This window comes from Rana temporaria, chromosome 2, assembly GCF_905171775.1.
Source record: "Rana temporaria chromosome 2, aRanTem1.1, whole genome shotgun sequence".
NCBI lineage: Eukaryota > Metazoa > Chordata > Amphibia > Anura > Ranidae > Rana > Rana temporaria.
The window spans coordinates 137311432-137338597 of record NC_053490.1 but is presented as its reverse complement, the minus strand read 5'-3'; the positions used below and the strand labels follow the sequence as shown (position 1 = coordinate 137338597).

At 45.0% G+C, this 27166-nt stretch overlaps 1 protein-coding gene across 4 annotated transcripts in view; it reads right to left on the bottom strand.

Moving 5' to 3' along the window:
* The window catches only part of KMT2D (lysine methyltransferase 2D), a 212813-nt gene extending 188206 nt beyond the window's left edge, over positions 1–24607 (bottom strand). For 2 of the 4 annotated variants that reach the window (XM_040341168.1, XM_040341169.1), the window contains exon 1: positions 24095–24607. The gene's annotated coding sequence lies outside the window, so the exon portion shown is untranslated. The remainder of the gene's footprint in view (positions 1–24094) is intronic. The other 2 variants (XM_040341170.1, XM_040341171.1) reach the window with 1 other exon arrangement.
* Positions 24608–27166: the final 2559 nt, after the last annotated feature.

The window sequence follows — 27166 nt, the reverse complement described above, 5'->3', positions numbered from 1 at the left end:
GATGGCCGCCGAAATGCAGAAAAAAAGCATGCGGACCACAAGAAAATGGCCGCCGTATATAGAAACCGCGACTCCGGTAAAATGGCGGCCATACACATGTTTAAAACCAGTAACACACAGCAGAACATAGCCCAGCACACACAGCAACCCCAGTACAATAAAAAAAAAATAGCACCTCAACGCTAGCACAGCCCCCGGTAGTGACAGAGCCCCAGGCGGACCCCCCTTACAGCCGCCACCCAGAATGGGGTAGGAGGGAGAGGAAAGGGAGAGAGGAAAGCAGGGCGGACCCTCATTCGACCTCCCCAGGAAAGCACCAGCCGCACCACCCTGCCCGGGCAAGGGGACACTACTTACCCGCCCTGCGACCACCGGCTGGAGGCATTCCAGACAGACCCAACGTCCGCATCAGATACGGCATGGCTGTCAGCCCGGCACACTGACAAGGCCATAGAGACCGGTCGAATGAGTGCCCTTGAACATATAGTTCACCGGCCGCCCATGGAGCAATGGGGCATGTCGTGGACGGCCTAGCTAAAGCCCGGCACACGGGGGGACTACAAGGATCAAGATCAAGCCTGTCAACCAGTCGGCAGTTGATAGTAGATCCCAGGATCCAAAAATGCAGGAAGAAATCTAATAAAAAACGAAAAATCGCAAAAAAATCTCCAGAGCACATGGACTCCAGAAAGGCCATGTCTTCTCCTAACGCTAGGCAGAAAAAAAAAAACTGAGGCTGAATGTTCCAGAGAGTGGGATGTACCCAGGGGACACGCCCCCTGGAAGGTGCTGTACTGAGAAGTGTTTTTAACACCTTAAGTGCTGTTTTTTCTGCTTAGTCTCTCCTGAAAGGAATATAACCCCAAGGTCAATGCTGCTGTGTCTGTCCATGAACGGAAGAGAAAAATGCATGTTGACAAGGGGAGTGTAGAGGAGGGCGGGGAGTCTATTGACATCACGACTCCACCCAGCAAGCTCCAGACAACAGATCAGCAGTTTAGAAAGCATGAGTGCGAGTTTACATCCACTTTAACCATTTTTCACTGCCAGTAACTACCAATGTGGGTGGGGTTGGTTAAGAGGTATTAAACCCAAAACTAAAAATCGAATATACTGCATACCCCCATCTTTGTCCATTTGGTTACATTACAACTTGTCTATGCATCATGATTTTCTGCTCCAACAATATTTTAAGAAGAAAAAAAAAAAAAAAAAAAAAAAATGACCCACAGGAGCACGAAGACCAATGGGGTAGAAGAAAGTGATACCAAGCTTTGACATTACAAGAATGTCTAGCTTCACAAACAAACTCAGCAACTTATGTATGAATGAATCTGTATGAATGTATGAATCTAATGGTTATTTTGCCTACATACGAAGGTCTTTATCAAGCCAATTTCCCACCTATGCAAAACACTATCAAATGTATTACCGTCCTGGAATCACCTTCTGCTATCTCGGTTTGGCAGAATTAACGCAGTTCAGATGACACATCTACCCAAACTGCTATATGCCTTCAAGGTCCTACCAATTCCTATACCTCTGCACATACTCCGTATCCACCAACGTATATTAAATTTTATTTGGGGTTCTTCCCGTCCGCGGATGTTGTAGCTAACCTAGTGTCCATCTCCTTTATACACGAGACCCACCATTTTCCCTCGTGGGCCACCACCGATATGATAGATTCACATGACATCCTATAAAACTTTATCTTCCTTACCTTGGCTTCCTCCTGCCCAAAAGGTATAAGCCCTTCTTTCTTTATCACACACACACACCTTTTCTGGGATTCAATTAGAGCTCACCTCATTTACCCCTCCTACATTTTTTAAATGGCCCTCTATTCCCTGACAGTTGATCATTTACACTATGGTGCTGCATAGTGCCACATGGCAACTGTGTAAATCATGCATGTACATTTCCATGAGAAGACAAATCCTGTGGCTGAAACACTTCCAAGCATCTCCCTGGGAGCCTGCCCTGGCACCTGTTTGTCAGTTTTACTCGGTGATATCAAGTTTTCCTGCAGATAACCTAACATACATATGCAGACTCCAACATGGAGAGAAAGTTGTAGGTTCCCAAAATAAAAATTAAAAAAAAACGATTTTGGATTCTACGTGATGGTATGCCATTCTAGAAAAGAAAATATTTATGTGCGCAACTTTTTCTACTTTCCAAGCTTGTGAAAAAAAATAAACTCAGATTAACCCCCTAATTGCGATACCATGCAGCTCATCATCGTCTATTTTTAATATTCCACTGCACTACTCAATGACATTCTTACAAATTAACAGCTTACTTCCCATCATTAGATATCATATGACCCACAAGGAATAAAGAATTGCAAAAAGGTACCGTATATAAACACAAACATTAGGTTATCAAACATGAGAAAAAGGCGATCATCCTGGTCTTAAAGCGGCGTTCCAGCCACCAAACGTATTTATTTTTTCCCAGGCATCCCTTCACACTGCATTAATAACACAAACTATGTGTGTATATGCTAGTGGATAGTAAGATAGTTTTTATCTTACGATTTAGCTGATCCTCTTCTGGCCGTTGCCATGATGATGAGTATGGGCATATGAATCGCAACCTCTTCCTGGATGGGTAACCAGCATGCACCTCTCGATCTCGTGCATGGCCGTAGCGCCGATTGTTTAGCAAGTTGCCATAACAATGAGCGGTGACTGAGGAAGACCCCCGCCCCATTTTTATAGTGACATAGATAGATCCGCCTTAAATTGCGTAATTTGCGGTCTTTTTTTTCCCCCACTCCAAATGTTTTTTTATTATTAATAAAAAACTGAAAATGTGAAAAAAGTTTTCAGGGTGAGAGATACATTTCATAGAAAATTTTCACACACGTTTTAAAAAAGGAAAGGCAATTACATTAGCACATGTAAATCTACCCATAGCACCTTCACATCAATCCTCACATACCTTCCAATGATAACTGAACAACACTGACTCACAAATCAAGCAGAAATCGCACCCCTGTTATATGCCAAATTTATTCCGGTTATGGGCAGACTACAAGTGACATGAACATTAGATTGTTTCATCTTAAAGCAGAGGTCCACCCAAATATTTTTTTTCTAAAATCCAGCAGCTACAAATACTGCAGCTGCTGACTTAAAAAAAATATTATATATATATATATATATATATATATATATATATATATATATATATATATATATATATATATATATATATATATATATATATATAATATTTTTTTTATATATATATATATATATATATATATATATATATATATATATATATATATATATATATATATATATATATATATATATATATATATATATATATATATATATATATATATATATATATATATATATATATTTATTATGGACACTTACCTGTCCAGCGCGCCCGCAATGTCGGCAGCCGAGACCGAGCAATCGCTCGTCTCTCGGCTGTCCCCGCCGCCATCCTCGGTGAGGGAATCAGGAAGTGAAGCGTGGCGGCTTCACTGCCCGGTTTCCTACTGCGCATTTCGAGCGCCGCGGCCCGTCCTCACTGGTCCCCGCTCTCTCCTGAGAACAGTGTGTTTCCCAGGAGACAGCAGGGGGAGGGGATGTGGCTTGACTACCACAGGAGTCTATGCCTGGAAGTGGGTGCAAATACTTGTCTTAGACAGGTATCTGCACCCCCCTCTCCCCTGAAAGGTGCCAAATGTGACACCGGAGGGGGGGGGGGGGGGGCACGGGGGGAGGGTTATCCAAAAAGCGGACGTTCCATTTTTGGGTGGAACTCCACTTTAAAAACACCTAAAAAAGGAGCTTTTAAAGAACTCTCCAAATGCGTTAGGAGGAACCATGGAAGACAAAACATAAGCAGATTTAACTTCAGCTTTAAATAAACCAGCATTCACTGCATATAATGAAACAATGCATAAACAGAGGTTACCCTCGGTATAGAACCTCACGTCATAATTAGGAGGTATATCGGCCGATATTTGGCCTTTTTGGAGAAATCGTCATCGGCCGATTTTCATCCAAATTAGGCTGATATTTACCATGGCCGCTAGCGGTGCCATGGCTCTGGAGCTAGGCCAAAGCCGCGGCCTTTCCTGATGCTGTGACCACAGCGGCAATCCGCGAATTGCCGCCGCGGTCACAGCATCAGGAAAGGCTGCGGCTTCGGCCTAGCTCCGGAGCCGCGGCCATCTTGGTACACCCAGTGCCGCGGCCCTCCTCTCTGTTTACACCCAGAGGAGGAGGGGCCCGCTCACTGCCATCTGTTTTTTTCAGGAAGGCGGCAGCCAACCAGCGGGCCTGTAACAGCCAATCGGCGGCCGCCGCTGCCAACATCCTCCACTCTGGAAAAGAAACGTCCCCTGACGTGCTGCGCGCCCTGCCTCTGCCTACAAACCCCAGAATGCAGCGCGGGCCGGCAGTTACCGGCCCATGCTGCATTCTGGGGCTTGTAGGTATAGATATACAAAATGTAATAAAACTGCAGCGCTAAAGCAATAATCAGATTGTGACATCCAATTCCCCACTAAGGAAAGACTATCAAGTCCTTTCAATATACAGTAGTTCTAAAGTGCTCAAGAAATGTGGTCAGCAAAGGCACTAGACAGAATGCTTCAATGGAAAGATGGCACCATGGACCCCCACACAAGGAAGGTCAGCCAAGCAATATAAAAAAACAATCCTGAACAGGGATCCAATGGGGAATGTTTCACCACATTTGTTCAAACGCTCCCAATCTGCCGATAGTCTCATCTAGAATCTCCCAAACGTTACAGGGAAAAGCGAACGATGCCTAACAGTGTCGTGTTTTCCATAAAGATTTTATTAATAAAAAATATTGCACTCACTTCAATGTAAAACAATCCACGTCATGTATAACCAATCATTTCCGACCAGTGGGGGATGTTGGCAGCGGCCGCCGATTGGCTGTTACAGACCCGCTGCTCTGCATTCTGGGGATTGTAGGCAGAGGCGGGCCGCAGGTCAGAGCCAAATGGAGCTTTCTTGTGCTAGGCTAGGAGATGGAACGGAGCCTGGAGCGCTCCGCTGGTGGGCATTGATGAGGTGGCAGTGAAGGACATTGGGCTGTACTGGTTGGCACTGATGAGGTGATGCACTGGCGAGATGCACTGGTGGGCAATGATGGAATGCACTGGTGGGCAATGATGGAATGCACTGGTGCATTGGTGGGCATTGATGAGGTGGCACTGATAGGCTGCACTGGTGGGCACTAATGAGGTGGCACTGATGGGTTGCACTGGTGGGCACCCCACCTCTCCACCCTAAACAATTATCTCCTCCCCACCTCTCCACCCTAGGTTTTTTGAGATGAATCGGCCTAAAATATCGGCCGCAAAAATCGGCAACACATATCGGCCGCCCCGATTTCCAAATATCGGCATCGGCCAGAGAAAAACCCATATCGGTCGACCTCTAGTCATAATGGTCACCAGATCCTGTGATAGAAGCAGCTGAAGTTACACAGAAATCTTGATCTTGTTTTAAGGATAAATTCACCTCAAAAAAAATAAAAGGGTGAATGTCTCCCCTACCTCCTTTGCAGTGAGGGGAATGTCACCAACCACATTTGGGGGGGGGGGGGGAGTTAATGGCAATCTAGACTTTTACAGGCAATGTCAGAAATTAATCCGTCTACAATACTGCATTTAAAGGATATGTTCACTTTTTGGAAAATGTTTCATGTGCCACCTGTAGCATGTTCCAGTTCCTGCTGCCTCTTCCCCGAACCCCCCTTCCCTGCGACAGCTGGCAGGGGTTCTTCTCCCCGCTGTCACTTTTTGAAATGGGTGTGGTTCTTTGCCCACACAACCGTGTCATTCATTCAGATTCCTACTAATGAACGAACTACAAATACCATCAGCCACCACGGCAGGCTCCTTGCAGTTCTGAATAAATAGCTGATGAGCACCCTTGGAGTTTATTCACAAGCCCTGTAGCTTTCAAACTGACAGCCCATATGGAGTTATGGGCTCAAAAGTGGAGGGCTTTTCTGCAGAAGTCTAACATTGCACTCTACTGGTCATGAGTGCAATGCTTTCCGGGCTGCAGCATTATTTTTTTCTATAAAAAGGTGAATTTATCCTTTAATAATGAACTCTGTCAAATAATCCCTGCTGGAGCCCCTGCAATAAAGCTTATACAGGAATCCACCCACATTCCCTATAATACTGCATCTCTCACAATAAATGCAAACAAACTAAACCTATTGATTTAAAGTTTCTAAAAAAAAAAAGTTCTATTCCAAGAATGCCATTAATGATAACTGTCCCAGTTGCTTGTGCGCTCAACTGATCTGTCAAGCTATCAAATGGCTGATCACATGTCACCATGGCAACTGCAGATCAAACAGAAGCTAAGATGGCAGCTTCCTTGTCTTTTAAGAATAGGAGGGCTCCGCTCCACTTTACAGTAAATTTCCAGGATAAAGCAAACTACTCCTAAATTGTATCCCTCTCCCCTCCTAACACCTATACTAACTTCTGGAAGAAAGATCTGCAAACTTACCCATTTTCAGGCCAGTTCTGTCACATGATCTGGCTCCCCCTGTCCGCTATTCAACATTTATAAATACTGCTACTGTAAATTATGCGCACAGAAGGTAAATTATAACAATGTTATTATAATTCTTCAAAAAGGTCAAAACCACAGGTGCGTTTTTAGATACACTAACAAACTGATGTTGAAATTCAACTCACACTTTATAAAGTTACAATAACAGCCTTTTCCCATTCTGATAAAGGTTTTACATAAATACAAGCCGATCATCGTAAGCACCCCGTCAGTAATAAATGGTTGGTCTCATCCCCGTTTACTACTACATCAGCAGGACAGCTTGTGCTTTCGAAAAACACCAGATTTAGGCCCCATGTACACGGGACGCTGTTGCAAACTCTGCTGAACAAATTTTTTTTAAAAGCTGAAACCGGCGTTTAGAAGCACCAGTTTTTCCGCGTTTGCGTCTAGAAGCGTTTAGTTAGGAAAATCATCATAAGGACCCTCCCTAAGCTCCCTAAAAACAGTATTATTAACTAGGGCTGGGGAAATTAAAGATGAATTCCTCGATTAATCTTGAATTCTTTTGATCGATCAAAATTCTTGACGTCACCGGACAGCCTGGACAGTGACACTTACCCTGCTGTATGTGAGCAAACTGCACCCATTGGATTGAGGTACCTTTGCATCTGTGGAGCAGGAGGATGCATCAGGCTCCATCAGGGGAAGGGGGCAAAAATAACCATCGTTTTCCCATCCTAAGCAGTTTTGTGCAGACAATTCTTTGTGCATCGGCAACATCTGTTCCGTGCGAAAGACTGTTCAGTTCTTCAGGGTATATTGTCAATAAAATGTGATCATGTCTGCTTCCAGAAAATGTAAACACTCTGGTGTGTCTGTGTGACTGGCTAAAGTGATGCCTACTATAAACGTGACTGATAGTAAATATACTAGATAAGTTTTACAATTAAAGTTAAACTAAATTTCTAAGTTTTTCTTAAAGTTTAATAAGAATTACTTACGTCAGTGCTACAGTTTGAATTTAACCACTTCCCTACCGGCCCATAGTAAAATGACGTCCACAAAGAACTTCTGCCGTTCAGAGTGGACGTCATGTGACGTCCTGGGCTTTCCGGGTGGTTATCTGAATGATGCCTGCAGCTAGAGGCATCATTCAGATATCCTTCTAAACTGCCGGCGATTCTGCACAACGTAAGAACGATCATAGCGGCGGTTCCGCCGCTAGATCGTTCTTACAGGCGGCGGGAGGGGACATCCCCCCCCTCCCGCCGCCATCCGGTGCTTCTCCGGGCTCTCCCGTGCCATCGGGGGCCCGGAGAACGAATCGTCCGGCGCTCGCAGGAAGCATAGAGATGACTGGTGACCAGATGGTCACCAGTCATCTCTATGACCGTCGGAGGACCCGGGCGCGATGTGATGACGTCACGCCCGGGTCCCCGTAAGTAAACAAAGCCGCAATTGCGGCTGCTAAGCAACCACAAGCATGAGATCGGTGAATTTTTTTTCACCGATTTCATGCTTTCCAGCCTGGAGGAGAGATGTGGGGTCTTACCCCTGTCCCCGGTAGCTTGCGCGCAGAAGCGAACGCACACGCAAGTCCCGCCGACATATGTAAACGCCGTTTAAACCACATATGTGAGGTATCGCCGCGTGCGTTAGAGTGCCAGCAACAATTCTAGCACTAGATCTCCTCTGTAAATCTAAACTGGTAACCTGTAAAAAATTTCAAATCGTTGCCTATGGAGATTTTTAAGTACCGAAGTTTGGCGCCATTCCATGAGTGTGCGCAATTTTAAAGCGTGACATGTTAGGTATATATTTACTCGGTGTAACATCATATTTCATATTTTACAAAAAAATTGGGCTAACTTTACTGTTTTTAAATTTTTTTAATTCATGAAACTATTTTTTTCCCAAAAAAAGGCGTTTGAAAAATTATTGCGCAAATACCGTGCAAGATAAAAGGTTTCAATGACCGTCGTTTTATTCCCTAGGGTGTCTGCTAAAAAAGCATATATAATGTTTGGGGGTTCTGCGTAATTTTCTAGCAAAAAAATTATGATTTGTACATGTAGGAGAGAAGTGCCAGAATAGGCCTGGTATGGAAGTGTGTATAACTGCCCGGTATGGAAGAGGTTAAAACATATTTGTGTGAACTGTGAAGTTAAAGGGGTTGTAAAGGTTTGTTTTTTATTTTCTAAATAGGTTACTTTAAGATAGTGGATTGTTGGTTCACTTGCCTTTTCCTTCGATTTCCCTTCTAAAATGTTTTTTTTCTTTGTCTGAATTTCTCACTTCCTGTTTCTCCTCAGTAAGGTGTTCAGTAAGCTGTTCTAAATGACTTTCCACCGCTCGGATGATGGTGGAAAGCTTACTGAGGAGAAACAGGAAGTGAGAAATTCAAACAAAGAAAAAAAAACATTTAGAAGGGAAATTGAAGGAAAAGGTAAGTGAACCAACAATGCACTAGCTTAAAAGGAACCTATTTAGAAAATAAAAGACGAACCTTTACAACCCCTCAATGGACACAAATGCAGCGATGATCCGGCACTTGTCCATTAACCGCTTTCTCCTGCCCCAAAATGGTAGGTCCGTACCTCCATATGGAGCTACAGCTGGGTGAAAAGTATGCAGGAGTCTGATCGATCTGTCAGGATAGAGAGTGAAGGAAGGAGCCGGTAAATATGTCATTTACCGGCTCTTTCCTTTTCCAAAATGCACAGTGATGAGTCAGTGATCACTGAGAAGAGTAAACGGTAGAGGTCGACCGATATATCGGCCGGCCGATATATCGGGCCGATATTCAGTCATTTTGGAGAAATCGGCATCGGCCGATTATTATCCAAATGTGGCCGATATTTAGCAGATCTGCATCAGCAGAGTGTGGAGAAGGAAGGAGGAACATGGGGTTCCCCCTCCCTTCTCCACACTGTCTGCAGAGCAGTGCCGTGTGTGTGAAGGAGAATGGAGCTGTCGGACTGATGTCGGGGTGGGCGGGACCCGGGGTGGGCGGGACTCAGCTGTCCAACACCAGCCAATGGGATGAGATCATTGGCTGGATAGCTGCTGGGTCCCGCCCACCCCGGGTCCCGCCCACCTCCAACATCACGATGAATCTGAGCTCCTCTCTCTCTCTGCTCTCACAGTACATAATGTAGCTGAATGTGTGAAACTCTCTCTTCATACAGTTTCACAACTGCTGCAGAGAGAAAGAGGAGCTCAGATTCGTTGCGATGTTGAAGGTGGGCGGGACCCGGGGTGGGCGGGACTCAGCAGTTATCCAGCCAATGATCTCATCCCATTGGCTGGTGGACAGCTGAGCCCCGCCCACCTTCAACATCGCAATGAATCTGAGCTCCTCTTTCTCTCTGCAGCAGTTGTGAAACTGTATAGAGTTTCACACATTATCCGCTACATTATGTGCTGTGAAACCTGCCAGTGCCATCTGCTAATGCCAACCAGCCAGTGCCACCTGCCAATGCCATCCAGTGCCACCTGCCAATGCCATCCAGTGCCACCTGCCAATGCCATGCCAACTAGTGCCATCTGTTAATGCCATCCAGTGCCACCTGCCAGTGGCAACGCCATCCAGTGCCACCTGCCAATACCATCCAGTGCCACCTGCTAATGCCATCCAGTGCCACCTGGCATTGCCAATGCCATCCAGTGCCACCTGCCAATGCCATCCAGTGCCACCTGCCAATGCCATCCAGTGCCACCTGCCAATGCCATCCAGTGCCACCTGCCAATGCCATCCAGTGCCACCTGCCAATGCCATCCAGTGCCACCTGCCAATGCCATCCAGTGCCACCTGCCAATGCCACCCAGTGCCACCTGCTAGTGCCAACTAGTGCCACCTGCTAGTGCCAACTAGTGCCACCTGCCAAGGCCATCCAGTGCCACCTGCCAATTAGTGCCACCTGCCAGTGCCAACCAGTGCCATCTGCCAGTGCTAACTATTGCCAATTAGTGTCACCTGCCAGTACCATCCAGTGCCACGTGCCAATTAGTGCCACCTGCCAGTGCCAATTAGTGCCACCTGCCAGTGCCAATTAGTGCCACCTGCCAGTGCCAATTAGTGCCACCTGCCAGTGCCACCGCCACCTTAGTGCCACGTGCCAACCAGTGCCACCTGCCAGTGCCATTCAGTGCCACCTGCCAATCAGTGCCATCTGCTTTTGCCAATTGGTTCCATCCAGTGCAATCTGCCAGTGCCAATTAGCGCCACCTGCCAAAAAATAAAAAATCGGCCTAAAATATCGGCTGCAAAAATCGGCATCATATATCGGCCATCGGCCGCCCCAAATTCTAAATATCGGCATCGGTATCGGCCAGAGAAAAACCCATATCGGTCGACCTCTAGTAAACGGTTTACAAGGCTTCAGTTTATGAATGGAGAGAAGCATGTCTCCTGTCCATTCATCTTTAGTGCAGCTGAGGCTGCAGAGAAAAACACTGGGGAATCTGTGTCCTCAGTCCCTTTGCCCATCTCAAAAAAGGAGATGTCAGGGGTCTGTTAAGTCCCTGATATCTCACCAAAGCCCCCCCCCCCCCCAACAATGCTGCAATGCTAATAAAGAAGAAGGAATTGTAATAACATTTTATAAAGATTAAATTGTAAAAAAAAAAAAAAAAAAAAAAAAAAAAACACCCACACACACACACGTCATCAGTGCTGCATATTAGTGCCACTGTCACATGGCCAAAAGTCTCTCATCTGTATTAGACATTACAGTTAAACCTTGCATTGCAAGCATAATTTTTCCGGAAACATGCTTGTATTCCAAAGCAGAATCATTAGAATAGTGATCTTTAAAAAAAAAAAAAAAACTGCGATTCTCAATTATCCCAGAATCGTGCAGCTCTACGGAGAGTTGTACTTAAGTAAAAGATGGACTCTGCCTTAAGGCAGGGGTAAGCAACCTTTTTCCACTTATGGGCCAGATTTAATGTATGTGAATGCATGGAGGGCCGCATTCACCTGCTAATAAATGAAGATGGGTACAAAAGGTGGTTGGGGACAATAACATTTTGCAAATAAATGTTTCTTTCTAAATCTGGGCCAATATGTATTCTGCTACATTTCTTTGGTAAAAAAAAAATAACTCACATCAGTGTATTTATTCCATTTTCCTCCTGCATACAGGCATTCTATTGTCATAAATTACGCATCCAATTTCCCCGACTACACATCACATTTTTGGAGGCCCAGGAAAACCAATACAGTGGAAACAAAAAATGACCACATTTTGATAAGCAAACACTTCAAGGTATTTTCTGAAAATCATAGTGAGTATGTAGATTTTTGCCACAAGTTTTTCGAAAGAAAATAATTGTTTTCCACACACACAAAAATTGTCAATTTAATAAGCCATTTCTCCCACACAGCCTGGACATACTTCGAATTACACCTAAAAACACATAGTGTTACTTCTCCCAAGTGGGGTGATACCACATCAGACTTTTTGGAATAATTATATACCGGACACTGCATCTTGTATATCACACAAATCAACCAAATGTATCAAAACCAATGTACTGCAATAGTCTCCTTTGTAGGAGTGATCAGGTAAAAGCCTACTAAAGCCTCATACACACGATCGCATATCTGATGGAATCTAATCCGATGGATTTTTTCGTCGGATATCCGATGAAGCGGACTTTTATCAGTCTTGCCTACACTCCATCAAAAATCCGACGTGCTGAGAAAAATGAAGTTCAACGCTTCCGAGCATGCGTCGACTTGATTCTGAGCATGCGTGGACTTTTGACTGATGGACTTCCACACAGACGATCGTTTTTTTATCCAGAGGAAAAATTTAAAATGTGTTCTATTTTTTTACACCGATGGAAAAAAAAAAAAAAAACAAACGATGAAAACGGTCCATCGGTCTGTTTTCATCGGACAAACCGATAGTGTGTACAGGGCTTAAAAGGTAACAGACAGAAACGTGAATAAACGGGCCAGAGTTAGTATAGGAAGCCGATGCAACACTACACTGGTGCGGCAGTAAGCAGAAACACTACCGCTCGCTGACTGGCGCTGGTCTGATGACAATCAGGGACACTGTTGCGGTGACATTAGGATCGAAAAAACTAATTGATTAATCGACAACTAATCGATTATGAAATGAATCGATTACCATTTTCAAAATCTATCGGCCAGTAACAATGGGGTAAAAAAATAAATGTAGCCCTTTATAGTACAAAAAGAGCAAATCGCTACTGTAAATATTACTTTCACTGTCCCACAGAAAAAATTAACCCCTTACAGTAGCGATTATTTGCTTGTACATGGGACGTTTTTAAAACTGCTCCTAAATGATTAACCACTTCCATACCGGGCCTATTTTGGCACTTCTCTCCTACATGCATAAATCATAATTTTTTGTTAGAAAATTACTCAGAACCCCCAAACACTATATATGTTTTTTTAGCAGACACCCTAGGGAATAAAATGCCGGCCAGTGCAACTTTTTATCTCGCACAGTATTTGCGCATTCATTTTTCAAACGCCTTTTTTTGGGGGGGGGGGGGGGGGGAACGGTTTAGCCCAATTTTTTTGTATAATGTGAAAGATGAAGTTACGCCGAGTAAATAGATACCCAACATGTCACGCTTTAAAATTTCCCACACTCATGGAATGGCGCCAAACGTCAGTACTTAAAAATCTCCATAGGCGTCGCTTATTTTTTTGTTACACGTTACAAATTTAGAGTTACAGAGTAGGTCTAGTGCTAGAATTGTTGCTGGCGCTCTAACGCATGCGGCGATACCTCACATGTGTGGTTTGAACGGCGTTTACATATGTGGGCGGGACTTATGTGTGTGTTCGCTTCTAAACGCGAGCTACTGGGGATAGGGGCGTTTAAAAAAAAATAATTATTATTTTACTCAATTTCTTTTCTTTTATTTTTACACTTTTTTGACTTTTTTTTTTTTTTGATGACTTTTATTCCTATTACAAGGAATGTAAACATCCCTTGTAATAGGAATGTTTTGTGACAGGTACTCTTTATGGAGAGATGCAGGGTCAATAAGACCGCACATCTCTCCTCCAGGCTGGAAAGCATTCGTGAAAAAAAAAAAAAAACACCGATCTAATGCTTTCAGCCGCGATTGCGGCTGTGTTTACATTCCAGGACCTGGGCGTGACGTCATAACATCGCGCCCGGGCCTCCGACGATCATAGAGATGACTGGTGACCATCTGGTCACCAGTCTACTCTATGTTTTCCATTAGACGCCGGCGGATCGTTTCTCCGGGTCTCCGATGGCAAAGGAAAGCCCGGAGAAGCACCGGATGGCGGCGGGAGTCCCCTCTCGCCACCTATAAGAACGATCAAGCGGCGTAACCGCCGCTATGATCGTTCTTATGGTGCAGGGATTCGTCGGCTGAAGAGATGGATATCTGAATGATGCCTGTGGCTGCAGGCATCATTCAGATATCCCCACTGAAAGTCCCCATCCCCCTTTACAGCAGTAGCTAGAATACAATCCCTACAGTCAAATAGATCAATAGTGCTCTGCCAAGTGGCGTTGGAATGGACATGGAACAGATCAATCAGCCTCAGCTTAAAGTATGAAAGGGTGGAAACCCTTGCCAGTCTCTCCTTTTCCATTTAAGTCCAACTGGAAATATTTCCCTTTACTTCCAGACTTACAGACACAATAGGAAGTCTCTCGATATGTGGTAAATGGCCTCTGACAGGAAGTTGTTTTTATGTTCAACCCAGCAGGCTAAACGATATAAAAACCGCTACCAGAACACAGTGATCAGCGTTCACAGCCAGCTAACAGAATGCTGGTTTTTTAGCATGTTCATTTGACAGATGCTGGTCATGAAGCTGTACACATGGGCCAAAAGTCAGCCGTTTCCTGCTGAACCAACTGTTTTTGGCCTGTATGTACCCAGTTTTAGGCCTCATGCACAGTGGACATGGTTCTGAAGGGCATCCGGTTTTTTTTTCTGCCTCCAAATGCTCATGCATGTCGGCCTACATGCCCATGTACACATAGGCATTTGGAGGGGAGGGGGGGGAAAAAACAAACACACACACACACACACGATTTGGCAGAAAAAACGCTTGACGCGTGTAAACGTGTCTGAACATGTGTTATGTTAGGCCTGGAAGGCTTTACCCCCCTCATGACCACGCCATTTTTGCTATGCGGCACTGCACTGTTTTTACTGACAATTGCGCAGTCATGCAGTGCTGTACCAAAACTTAGATTTTTTTTTCCCCATACAAATTGCGCTTTTTATATAAAACAGACCAACAATAAAGCCCCTTTCACACATGCGGACCGTATGTCTGCTTTTTCATCCATCCGTTTGCGGATGAAAAAAGGGACATACATTGGTCCCTATGAGATTGTGGGTGTCAGCGATCCCCACTGAGCATAAGGAGGCAGATCATTACTGATCCGCCCCGTGTGAAAGGTGCCGTAAAAAAAAAAAAAAATAAATAAATAAATAGAAATAATAATACTTTCTGCTATTAAAAAAAAAGTCTCCATCAATGAATTCTATCAAACATTTATTCTGTTACATGTCTTTGGTAAAAAATAAATAAATCCCAATAGGCGTATATTGGTTTACGTGGCAGTTGTAGCATCTACAAATTATGGAAAATATACACTGGAATTTATTTTTCCAATAATAATGGCAGTGATCAGCTACTGCAATATTAACGGGAATGATGTTGTTGCGGCGGACTAATTGCCACTGACATCACCAATGACATTATTACAGGCCTGAGTTTAACATCTAGGGTGATCAAAGGGGTGTGTGTGCGTGCGTGTCATGTGCTACTTACTGGGGATCTAATGGTTTTGAACAAACCACTAGATCCCCCTGAACACAGCTGATTTGTTTACATTCACAGAGTCGATTACTGGATAGCAGTGGTCAATCATTGGTCATGATGAATCGCAAGCTTGCCCAATACCCAGAAATGCAGACGATTATTTTCATAATCGACACACACACACACACATATATATATACACATACACACGATCCTGCGCAGCCCGATGGGACTGTAGCAGTAAAGCTACAGTGTGTGGTCAGCAATTGGCTTAACCTATAGTTATATGTGCAATGTTTACAATTTAAATTGGGAGTAAACTCCCTTTGTGGATTTTTACCTAAAGGTACACTAAATATCTCCTAAACATGCACCCTTTCGAAGCAGCCGTTAAGGTCACTGTTGCATTGTCAGTGAGCTCTCAATGGACTGTACCCTTCAGAACTTTGTGCTGTGGCCGCAACGCATAGGAGGGACATCGTCGCAGCTCACCCATTCACATCACTGAAGCCCGCAAACCCGGAAGGAAGACCAGGCAAACATGGAAGCGAGGACAGCGTGCTGCTAGAGGGCTTTGTTTTCAGATGAGTCTGTCATATCACCCTCTGCTGCCATATTTGGCACCTTTTGAGCCGAGGAGGTGGCCTGGTTTTAACTGGGACCTGCTCCCACTTGCTGCAAACTGAGCCAGAAGTTTGCTTCCTCTCCTTCCTCCGCAGCTGACCCAGTACGCTTTGTGCATGTGCAGTAGGAGACTGGCTGTGAAGCCGCAAGGCCCAATTTAAAAAAAAAAAAATAAAATCTTCTGTGGTTTACTACAGTTTCTAAAGGGCTGTAGGCCAGTTTTAAGTATTCAATTGTAAACACCATCAGTAGCCAAAAATCTAATGTTTTAGATAACTAAAAATATTTCCTCTGATCCCTTCTATATATGAATTTCCATTTGCTAAAAGAATATAATGTACTTAACCACCCAGGGCCTATTTTTCAGACTGTTTACAAGTTAAAGCGGAGTTTCACACAAAAAGTGAACCTCCGCTTTTTGGATCCCTCCCCCCCTGCGGTGACACAATTGGCACCTTTTGGGGGGGTGCATAAACAGGTATTTGCACCACTTCCGGGTCTGATCCCCACGGGGAATCCAGCCTGTAACGTCACACCAAACCCCCTCCGCCCCCCCGCACTGTTTTCTGGGAAACACTGATCCCAGGAGAGAGCGGGGACCAGTGACAGCGCGCTGCGATCCTCGTGCATGCGCAGTAGGGAATCGGGCAGTGAAGCCGCAAGGCTTCACTTCCTGATTCCCTCACCGAGGATGGCGGCGGAAGCGGCCAAGGACCGATCGATTGACTGACATCACGTGCTCGCTGGACAGGTAAATGTCCATTTTTTAAAAGTCTGCAGCTGCCGTATATGTAGCGGTTGACTTAAAAAAAAAAAAAAAAAAAAACTGGCGGAACCTCCGCTTTAAAAATCATTTATTTTTGCTAGAAAATTTACTAGAATTAGCGACCAGGCGCAGCAGAGCTGGGGTATCCTGCGTCTTCATGCGCCCCCGCCGCGCGATTGCATCTGGCAGCACTGGCCAGTAATTGAGGACGCAGCTTTGCGGCCTTCTGCAGCCCTATGGTTCCTTCTGTGATCTGGCACCATCTTGTAGTGGTCGTTGGTATGACAAGACAACCAGCAATGCTAATAGAGCTTCCCCTGTCTGTTTTCACTGAAATCTCCTTCCCTCCAATTAGAACCTCCAAACATTATATATACATTTTTTTATTCTAACACCCTAGAGAATAAAATGGTGGTCGTTGCAATACTTTGTCACACCGTATTTGTGCAGTGGTCTTACAAGCGCACTTTTTTGGGAACAAATACATATTACAAAAATAAGACACCAGTAACGTTAGCCCAATTTTTTGTATATTGTGAAAGATAATGTTACACCAATTCAACACGATTGAATTGCAAAATTGCGTCCGCTCGTGGAATGGCGACAAACTTACCCTTTAAAATCTCCATAGGCAAAGTTTAAAAAAAATTCTACAGGTTGCATGTTTTGAGTTAGAGGAGGTCAAGGTCTAGAATTATTGCTCTCGCTTTAACACCTCACATGTGTGGTTTGAACACACCGTTTTCATATGCGGGCGCTACTTACGTATGCATTTGCTTCTGCACGCAAGCTCGGGGGGGGACAGGGTGGTTTTGACACGGTCTTTCTAAAAAATAAAAGTTTTTGAATGTGAATATACCTTGTAATGGAAAAAAAGCATGACAGGACCTCTTCAATATGAGATATGGGTCAAAAAGACCTCAGATTTACACTAAAATGCAATTTAGAGGAAAAAAATAAAAATAAAAATTCTCCTTTAAGAGCATTGCGCGGAAGTGACGTTGTTTCCGCCAGTTAATGCTATGGGGCCGAGTGGGGGCCATCTTCCCCTCACTCAGCAGCCAGCCAAACAAAGGCGAGGACCCGATCATCTCCGCCATTACAGGCTGGCGACCACCGAAAAGCTGCTGAAGGGGGGTCCCTCTCCCACCCTTGATAAAAAGTGAACTTGTGACGAATCCGCAGCTGACCACTTTTATCTGAAAGCAGACTGCCTGCAGACTGCCTGCAGACTGCCTGCTGAAGAAGATGATACTGGGCTTATGGCAGCTATCTGCTGCCATAACAATGGTATTCCTCTTCAAACAGCCAACGTATGAGGGCGTGTGGTCCGTATGTGGCTAAAAGAGAAGGTTTTTCATCCTATTGCATCAAGATTAAAAAAAAACAGCAGCAACCACACCAATTACCTACCTAAGCACTTTCTCTCCCCAGCGATGACCACAATCCTCTCAGCCATCCAGGACACTCCTGATTGACAGAGACCATTGGCTCCCGCAGCTCTCAAAGTCAGTCAGTCGAGAGAGAGGGGGCGGGGCCAGGTCAGGCTCTATGTCTGAATGTATACACGGAGCTCTGACTCGGCTTGGGGGCCCCCTATAACAAGCTGTGGGCACTCAGAGGGAGGGGCTAGGAGCAGCGAAGAGGGACTTAAAAAGGAGGCAAGTATAACATGCTTGTTTTTTTAAACAAGCCTTTAAGTTACCCTTCAGGTTACACACACCACTAGTTAGGAACATATATTGTAATATACTGTGTGTACATAAAAGTATATAGGCAAGGCTTACATTAATAAGTGTACCTGTGATGTACAATGAAAAATACCTACACTATCAGCAACATAGGAGCACAGGTGGGGGGGACACACTTTATCATGAACAAGACTTACTATATTGGACCAATTTGGATAATATGAACACATGCTGCTGTACAAAAGTTCTGCCAAGGGAAGCTATTTTTAGAAGCAAATATACAAAGGCTACAAATATTCTCAGTGTGACATATGCTTAAAAAATAGTTAATAGCACAAGTAGCACTACTCCTGCCATCCTGAACACCCCATTGCTTACATAAACCCTGCCTGCATACACAATTGCGGCATTACTTACTGCCAAAACAAGAAAAAAAACACACACTGATAACTGGAAAGAATAGAATAGTGCAGATAAATGTCAGCATGGCAGAAAAGGATGAAGAATGAAATGATAGTGTGGGGGGGGGGGGGGGGGGTTGGTCCAACCTGGGTACATATAGAAACAAGAAAATTAGCTGGTACAAGGATATACATGTACCTGTACCCAGCAATCTCTGAACGCAAAGATTTCATTAAACTGATGTATAGGCAATGTTGGGCATTTATCTCCGGATAGTTCTTGCAGCGCCCATTTACAGTAATGTTCTTTGCAAAGGTGTAGGTGTGTGTATGTGTATGTGTATATATATATATATATATATAAATAAAAAAACACACACACACACACACACACACACACACACACACACACACAAAAGCATTACTGCAAGAAAAATACACACAAAGAATGTGTAAATCCACGCCATACATTCACATGGGGACCCTGACGCTTCTGTGGGACAAGGCAGCCACATGTACTCCTGAAATCTAATAGGTGTGAAATGTAGGACTTTTCAAAATGCATAGCTACTGAAAGTATTTAAATACACTCTCTTAAAATCAGTACAGATACTAAATGTAACACAGAAGATTAATCAACACTCAAATGAGGGACATGCTCTCAAAAGATAAAGTTGCCCTTGAAAATCACAACATCTGGTAGATTTGAACGCGTCCCAAAGTGAAGACCTCATTCACACTTCTCCAGGTAGATGACTTTCTCCCCAGAATATGAACGTAAATGTGATGCCGTATGTTGGGCAGTGCCAATGTCACAATACATGGCAAAGGAAAGGTTTTGCTATTATTGCTACATAGGATACACACAAAAGGATAGGTTATGTTTTTCTTTTATAGAAACAAATACATTGTGGGCCTATTTCCATAAGGAAGACTTCCACCTGTACAAAAGCAGACTTTTCAGCATTATTACCATGGGCTGAGCAAATCCCACGAGCCAGACAGCCAACGCTCATTAACCCTTTTCCACTGCCTACTGTGGTCCTTTAGGTCAGGGATCTTCAAACTACGGCCCTCCAGCTGTTGCGGAACTACAAGTCCCATGAGGCATTGTAAAACGCTAACATTCACATACATGACTAGGCATGATGGGAATTGTAGTTCTTGAACAACTGGAGGGCCATAGTTTGAGGACCCCTGCTTTAGGTGGATCATAAAATCAGAGTTGGTGTCCCACGTGACTGGGACAACGAGTCGGGCTCCCGACAGCAGTCGGTGACCACTCGCTCAGTTTATTGGGTGCGTGCTCTCAGCACACAACCTCAGACCCCCATGGATAAGCATGTGAGGTAGCTGGGTGTTAAGGCGCCAATGGAAATAGATTAAAAAATTATAGCCGACACCTAACTTTTGAGGTTCTATTTGTTAATGGAGCTTGCTGCATAAAAAAGTCCTGCTGGCTCCTGGAATGCATATTAAAAAAGTAAACCCTCTAAAGCATTTCTTAAAAAAAAAAAAAAAAACCCTGCAAGAGAAAGGCATAGTGAGCTAGTATGCATAGCATAGTAGCTCATTATGAATTACTTACCTGAGATCGAAGCGACTCTCGTTCCCCACCTCCGCCATTGATGCCCGAGTTACTTTCTGGGTATCGCGTCTCTGGCGCTGTGATTGGCTGGAGCTGCGATGACGTCACTGCCGCGGCACAATCGTCCTCACTAACGGCACACGCTTAGTGCGCCTGCGCCGCTGTCTATGGTGCACATGCGCCGTAGACATCGATGCAGTCTTTTCTGCAAATATCTCCTAAATCGTGTAGGTTTAGGACAGGGATCCTCAAACTATGGCCCTCCAGCTGTTGCGGAACTACAAATCCCATGAGGCATTGTAAACCTCTGACATTCACAGACATGACTGAGCATGATGGGAATTGTAGTTCCTGAACACCTGGAGGGCCATAGTTTGAGGACCCATGGTTTAGGAGATATTTGTTGCAACTACAGGTAAGCCCTTATCTAGGCTTACCTGTAGGTAAAGTGGTCTGTAAGGGTTTACAGCCACTTTAATGGATCCATCCCTTTTACTATTCATCAGCCAAAGGCTCCCCATAAAATCAGCTTTATATTTACCTAAAAACATGCAATACCGGTGTCCATTTAAACAGGACCTTACACTACATACTTGTTAGTAGAACTAAGGGTCATACATGTGGCTGGCCATACAATCAGATTGTAGAACTCTCCTTTTGCTTTACCAAAAATATGTTATTACAAAATTGTCCTTCAGACAAAAAAAAAAAAAAAAAAAAAAAAAAAATTTAAACCATCCAATTACTTAGTGTTAAACCAAGCCGGTCCTGGTACTACGCAGTTTAAAGCAGCGTTGCACCTATTACAAAGCGTAACTGCTGACACTCACCTGTCCCATAGTCCAGCGATGCAGGCTCACAAAGTCTCGCTCCCCTCCCCTGCGAGGCCCCGGCTGTGGCTTCACACAAATGTGTTCAATTTTTGGGTGGAACGCCACTTTAAAAGGTAGATCTAAAGAAGATTCTACAATCTCCTTTAGGCTCATCAGACAGCACACAATCAGATTTTATAGTGTATCTATTAGATTGCAAGCTCTTATGAGTAGGGTACTCTTAACTCGCTTGTATTTTATTGTAACGTCTCCCTTTTATATTGTAAAGCGCTGCATAAACTTGGTGCTGTATAATAATAATCCTAAAAGGAGACTGTTGCCCCGCCATTTAGACTGTAAGCTCTCAGTAGCAGAGGCCCCCTAACCCTCTTGTATCAAAGCATACTGCAATGGCCCGTTCACACTCACCCGGACAGCTGCCGCACACAAAACCACAGTGGTTTAGTGTGCGGCAGCTGTCCTTTCCGGCTGCAGTGAGCGGGAGGTGGAGCGATGTGTGATTTGGCGCATCACACAGCTCCTTTATTTTTAAACTCCACTTAAATGTGTACAAAGTGACATTTTATGTCACTGTACAGAAAGCATGGCGCGTTGTGCTGCTGTACAGTGACATGCGTTCCTGTCCCATATGCTGCAATAAAATGTGGCATGTCTGCATTGCACTGAACTGTAAATATGACACAGGGAACAATTGTGGTCTGTGTGTCCTAGTTTAGTGGTGACCTGTGTGCTTTCAGTGCGGTAAAACCCCAGTCGTCGCACAATGTGTGGCTCTAACTTTAGGACTTGTGCACAGAGTGCTTAAAACACTGCTTTTACAGGCCTTTGCCATTTTTTTCCTTTCTGCCTCTAAGCCCAGGTTCACTTCGGTACGATTTGACATGCCAAATCGGCATCTATTCCTGGCAATGGCACCATCCGAATCAGTGCGACGCCGACTTTGCCGCACAGATTCCCAAAAGTAGTTCTTGCGCTACTTTTGGCAACCCGCACAGATATCTGTCAAATTGCCCCGGAAGTTGGACTGCATTGCCGGGTTGAGATTGTGCAACTTCAGCTGAACGCGCACGATTTTTAACCTGCAGCAATGTGAACCCGGGCTAAATGTCCCATCATGTTAGCCTGTGTTTATGCACATATAGGCGTTTAGAGGCAGAAGAACAAAAACACAACAGGTGCACATTCATGAGAGGAGCGTTTCACAGGTACCAGCTCCAACTTCTGGTCAGATGCACCACAGCAATCTGAGTGGGACGTTCCCCTTCCTTTCCCCCACTCTTCTGGGACACATCACAGGTCCCAGAAGACTACGGGGGCCCATTCACAAAGCACACCACGGCTCACACATGCACAGTAAGAAATCAGCTGTGAAGCTTTCCCTTACCTGAGATGCCAGTGCCTGGACCCAAAGCCGATTGAAGAATCAGCTCGGTGAGGACATCACTGGATCCCTGGACAGGTAAGTGTCCTTATATTAAGAGTCAGCAGCTACAGTATTCATAGATGCTTTTAATTTTTAATTTTTTTGGGGGGGGGTGTACTGGAGCTCCTCTTTAATACTCTGGCCACAGAATGCATTTATGCCAAACACGTAAAGGTGCTTTTATAATGATCAAGACGTTTTTTCCCTGTAGGGAGAAAGACGTCCAAGGAGCCCTTTCACACCAACCAGTTTTTGCCTTACCAAAAGGACGAAAAATGAATGGCCATTGAAACCTTTGGAGCGCTTCACACCAGTCAGTTGCATTTTTAAATGTCCTGCATGCTGCATTTTTGTTGTGGGAGGGACACAAAAAAAAAAAAACGCACTTCCCTATTTAAAGGAGGAGAAGGTCCAGCCAAGGCTTGCTTGCACCTCTCCTGTGGATCACAGGAGGGCAGTTCGTTCTGCACGCCTGTGACCCATTTCAGCAGACGGCGGGCTGAAGCTCTCTGACAGCACAGAGCCGGTCCAGGCTGGGGCAAGATTGTGGCAATAAAGTTGGGATCTGTCCACAACCCTGTACCAGCACCCAGCTCAGCCACTCAGCGAGGCGCTCCTGTCCCTTCCACAGCCCAGCGAGGGGCAGAGAGCGGCTGACAGAGCCGAGCGATCAGCGGTGTTTGACTGCTCACTTTCCTGGAGGGCTTCATTTTTAGGCAAGTTTCACATACCTGTATGCAGTGCATACTAGCACATTAACTTGCAGGTCAGAGGAGAAAATAAAAAAAACACTACCGCTTTAAATCAATGCAAAGAAAATGCATAAAAAAAAACTAGTGAAAAATGCACTGGAAACGCTGCAAACACCCCTATGTGCTCTTACCGTATTTTTGGAATGACGCAGTGTGGTCATGAAGACTTATTCTGTATAGCGCTATAATGAACCTGAACACTATAATGAGATTGTCCAATCAGATTGTAAGGTGATGTATAGGTGCGCTCCAGCCCGAAGTACGCATTTCAGTACTTTGCAAGACGTTAACGCCAGCTCCTGCGGCGGGCACAGGCGCCCCATTATAAAGGTGAGAAGTGTGAAGCCCCCCCCTTGAAATGTGAAGGGACCCCCCCCCTTGAAATGTGAAGGGGGGCCCCCCCTTGAAATGTGAAGGGGACCCCCCCCCCCTTGAAATGTGAAGGGGGGCCCCCCTTGAAATGTGAAGGGGGGCCCCCCTTGAAATGTAAAGGCCCCCCCCCCCCAGTGAAGTGTGAGTGGCCCCTGGTGACATTGCTGGGGATGAAAGTTTCCCATGGTGGGGGGGACAAAGGCGGGACACACCGCACCCACCGGCCCGGGGCCCCGGCCGTCACATCCACCATCTTCCCGTCCCACCCAGCCCGCCTCTCTCACCTCTATAGCGGCCGGGCCAGGCACAGCCCCATCTCTCCCGGTCAGCGGACACAGCGCGGCCCTTCCCTCTCCGGTGTATAGCTCCGGCCTCCCGCGGCCCGAATCACTCCATGCCCCGGCTCAGCCGGCCCACTGCTCCGTCCGTCTCCAATGTCGCCTCTTCCTGTCGTTTTTCTTCCCCCTCCCAGGCACCAGGCCGCTCCGTCCCCCTCTCTCTCAGTACTCGGGCGCCATCTTCCTGCCCGCTCTGGCCCGGAGAAAAAATAGTCCAGACAAGCCGGGCTCTGGCCGATGAGAAGCGCTCAGGCCTCAGGATTCCCCCCCCTACCGGCACTCACACAGAGGAACAGGACGGCTCCGGAAGCGGGGGGAGGCGGCGAGGAGGGCGGGGCCTGTGTCGGTGTATCCGGGACGAGGATTTCGTAACGCTCTTTGCTCGCCCCGGGTCTTTATTTCGAGCCGCAGCGGCGGCGGAGGTGGAAGGAGGAGGGATACGCGCGACCGCTCGGGATGTGACACTCAAGTGACGCGGCTCCGCACAGGATGCTTCCGCCGTCACATTAACCGTCTCCGTGCCGGAGCCTAGAGGGGAGCTAGCACGTGGGAAGCAGAAGGGGGAGGAGAGGTGTCCTCCGGGACTTAGAAGGAGGAGGGGTGTGGGGGGGGGGGGGGGATAACAATAACAACACCGATATATACAGGCCGACTCCTGCTCCAAATACAGTCTATTGTTTGACCGGGGACGGAGAACTTTCACTTGTCCTGTCCTGGAAGGGAACAATGAACTCGGCCCTATATGACGAGAATACACATCCCTATACATCCCTATATGACTAGAATACACAGCCCTATATGACTAGAATACACGGCCCTATATGACTAGAATACACAGCCCTATGACTGAAATACATGGCCTTATATGACTAGAATATACAACCCTATGACTGTAATACACGACCCTATGACTAGAATACACGGCCCTATATGACTACAATGCACGGCCTTATATGACTCACTAGAATACATGATCCTATGACTAGAACACACAGCCCTATGACTACAATGCACATCTCTATATGACTAGAATACATGGCCCTATATGACTAGAATACATGGCCCTATATGAGTAGAATACACAACCCTATACGACTAGAATACACAACCCTATGACTGCAATACACGGCCCTATGACTATAATACATGGCCCTATGACTAGAATACACAGCCCTATATGACTAGAGTACACAACCCTATATGACTAGAATACACAACCCTATGACTTCAATACAAGGCTCTATATGACTAGAATACATGGCCCTATATGACTAGAATACACGGACCTATGACTAGAACACACGGCCCTATATGACTAGAATACACAGACCTATGACTAGAATATACGGCCCTAAATTACTAGAACACACAGTCCTATATGACTAAAATACACAACCCTATATAACTAGAATACACGGCCCTATATGACTAGAATACACAGCCCTATGACTGCAATACAAGGCCCTATATGACTAGAACACACAGCCCTATATGACTAGAATACACGGCCCTATATGACTAGAACACACAGACCTATATGACTAGAATACACGGCCCTATATGACTAGAAAACACATCCCTATATGACTAGAATACACGGTCCTATATGACTAGAACACACAGACCTATATGACCAGAATACACGGCCCTATATGACTAGAAAACACATCCCTATATGACTAGAATACACATCCCTATATGACTAGAATACACATCCCTATATGACTAGAATACACGCCCCTATATGACTAGAATACACAGCCCTATGACTGAAATACACAGCGTTATATGACTAGAATACACAACCCTATGACTGCAATACAAGACCCTATATGACTAGAATACATGGCCTTATATGACTAGAATACACAGCCTTATATGACTAGAATACACGGCCCTATATGACTAGAATACACAGCCCTATGTGACTAGAATACACAACCCTATATGACTGGAATACACAGTCCTATATGACTAGAATACACAGCCCTATGTGACTAGAATACACGGCCCTATATGACTGCAATACATGGCCTTATATGACTAGAACACACATCCCTATGACTAGAACACACGGCCCTATATGACTAGAATACAAAGCCTTATGACTAGAACACACGGCCCTATGACTGCAATACACGGCCCTATATGACTAGAATACACAGCCTTATATGACTAGAATACATGGCCCTATATGACTAGAATACACTGCCTTATATGACTAGAATACACAGCCCTATATGACTAGAATACACGGCCCTATATGACTAGAATACACGGCCCTATATGACTAGAATACACAGCCCTATATGACTGCAATACATGGTCCTATATGACTAGAATACACGGCCCTGTATGACTAGAATACACAGTCCTATATGACTATAATACACGATCCTATATGACTATAATACACGGCTCTATATGACCAGAATAAACAACCCTATTTGACTAGAATACACAGCCCTATGACTAGAATACACAGCCCTATATGACTAGAATACACAGCCCTATATGACTAGAATACACAGCCCTATATGACTAGAATACATGGCCCTATATTACTAGAATACATGGCCCTATATGACTAGAATACATGGCCCTATATGACTAGAATACACAGCCCTATATGACTAGAATACATGGCCCTATTTGACTAGAATACACAGCCCTATGACTAGAATACACAGCCCTATATGACTAGAATACATGGCCCTATATGACTAGAATACATGGCCCTATATGACTAGAACACACAGACCTACAATGCTCAGCCCTTGTATTGTCCTATAGCCACCTAACATTGCCTGGACCAGATTTTACACTGTAAACCTTTGTTTATCCTCTTGCTGACCATATAACGTACGAGGGTGCCTTATAAAGTTCTCATTTTGGATAGAGTAATGGAGAATTATAATCCTGTTAGGTTTTTATTTCTCATCTATGTCCCATAGAAGAGATTTCCCTTCACTTCCTGTCCCACGGTGGAGATTTCCCTTTGCTTCCTGTCCCATGGCC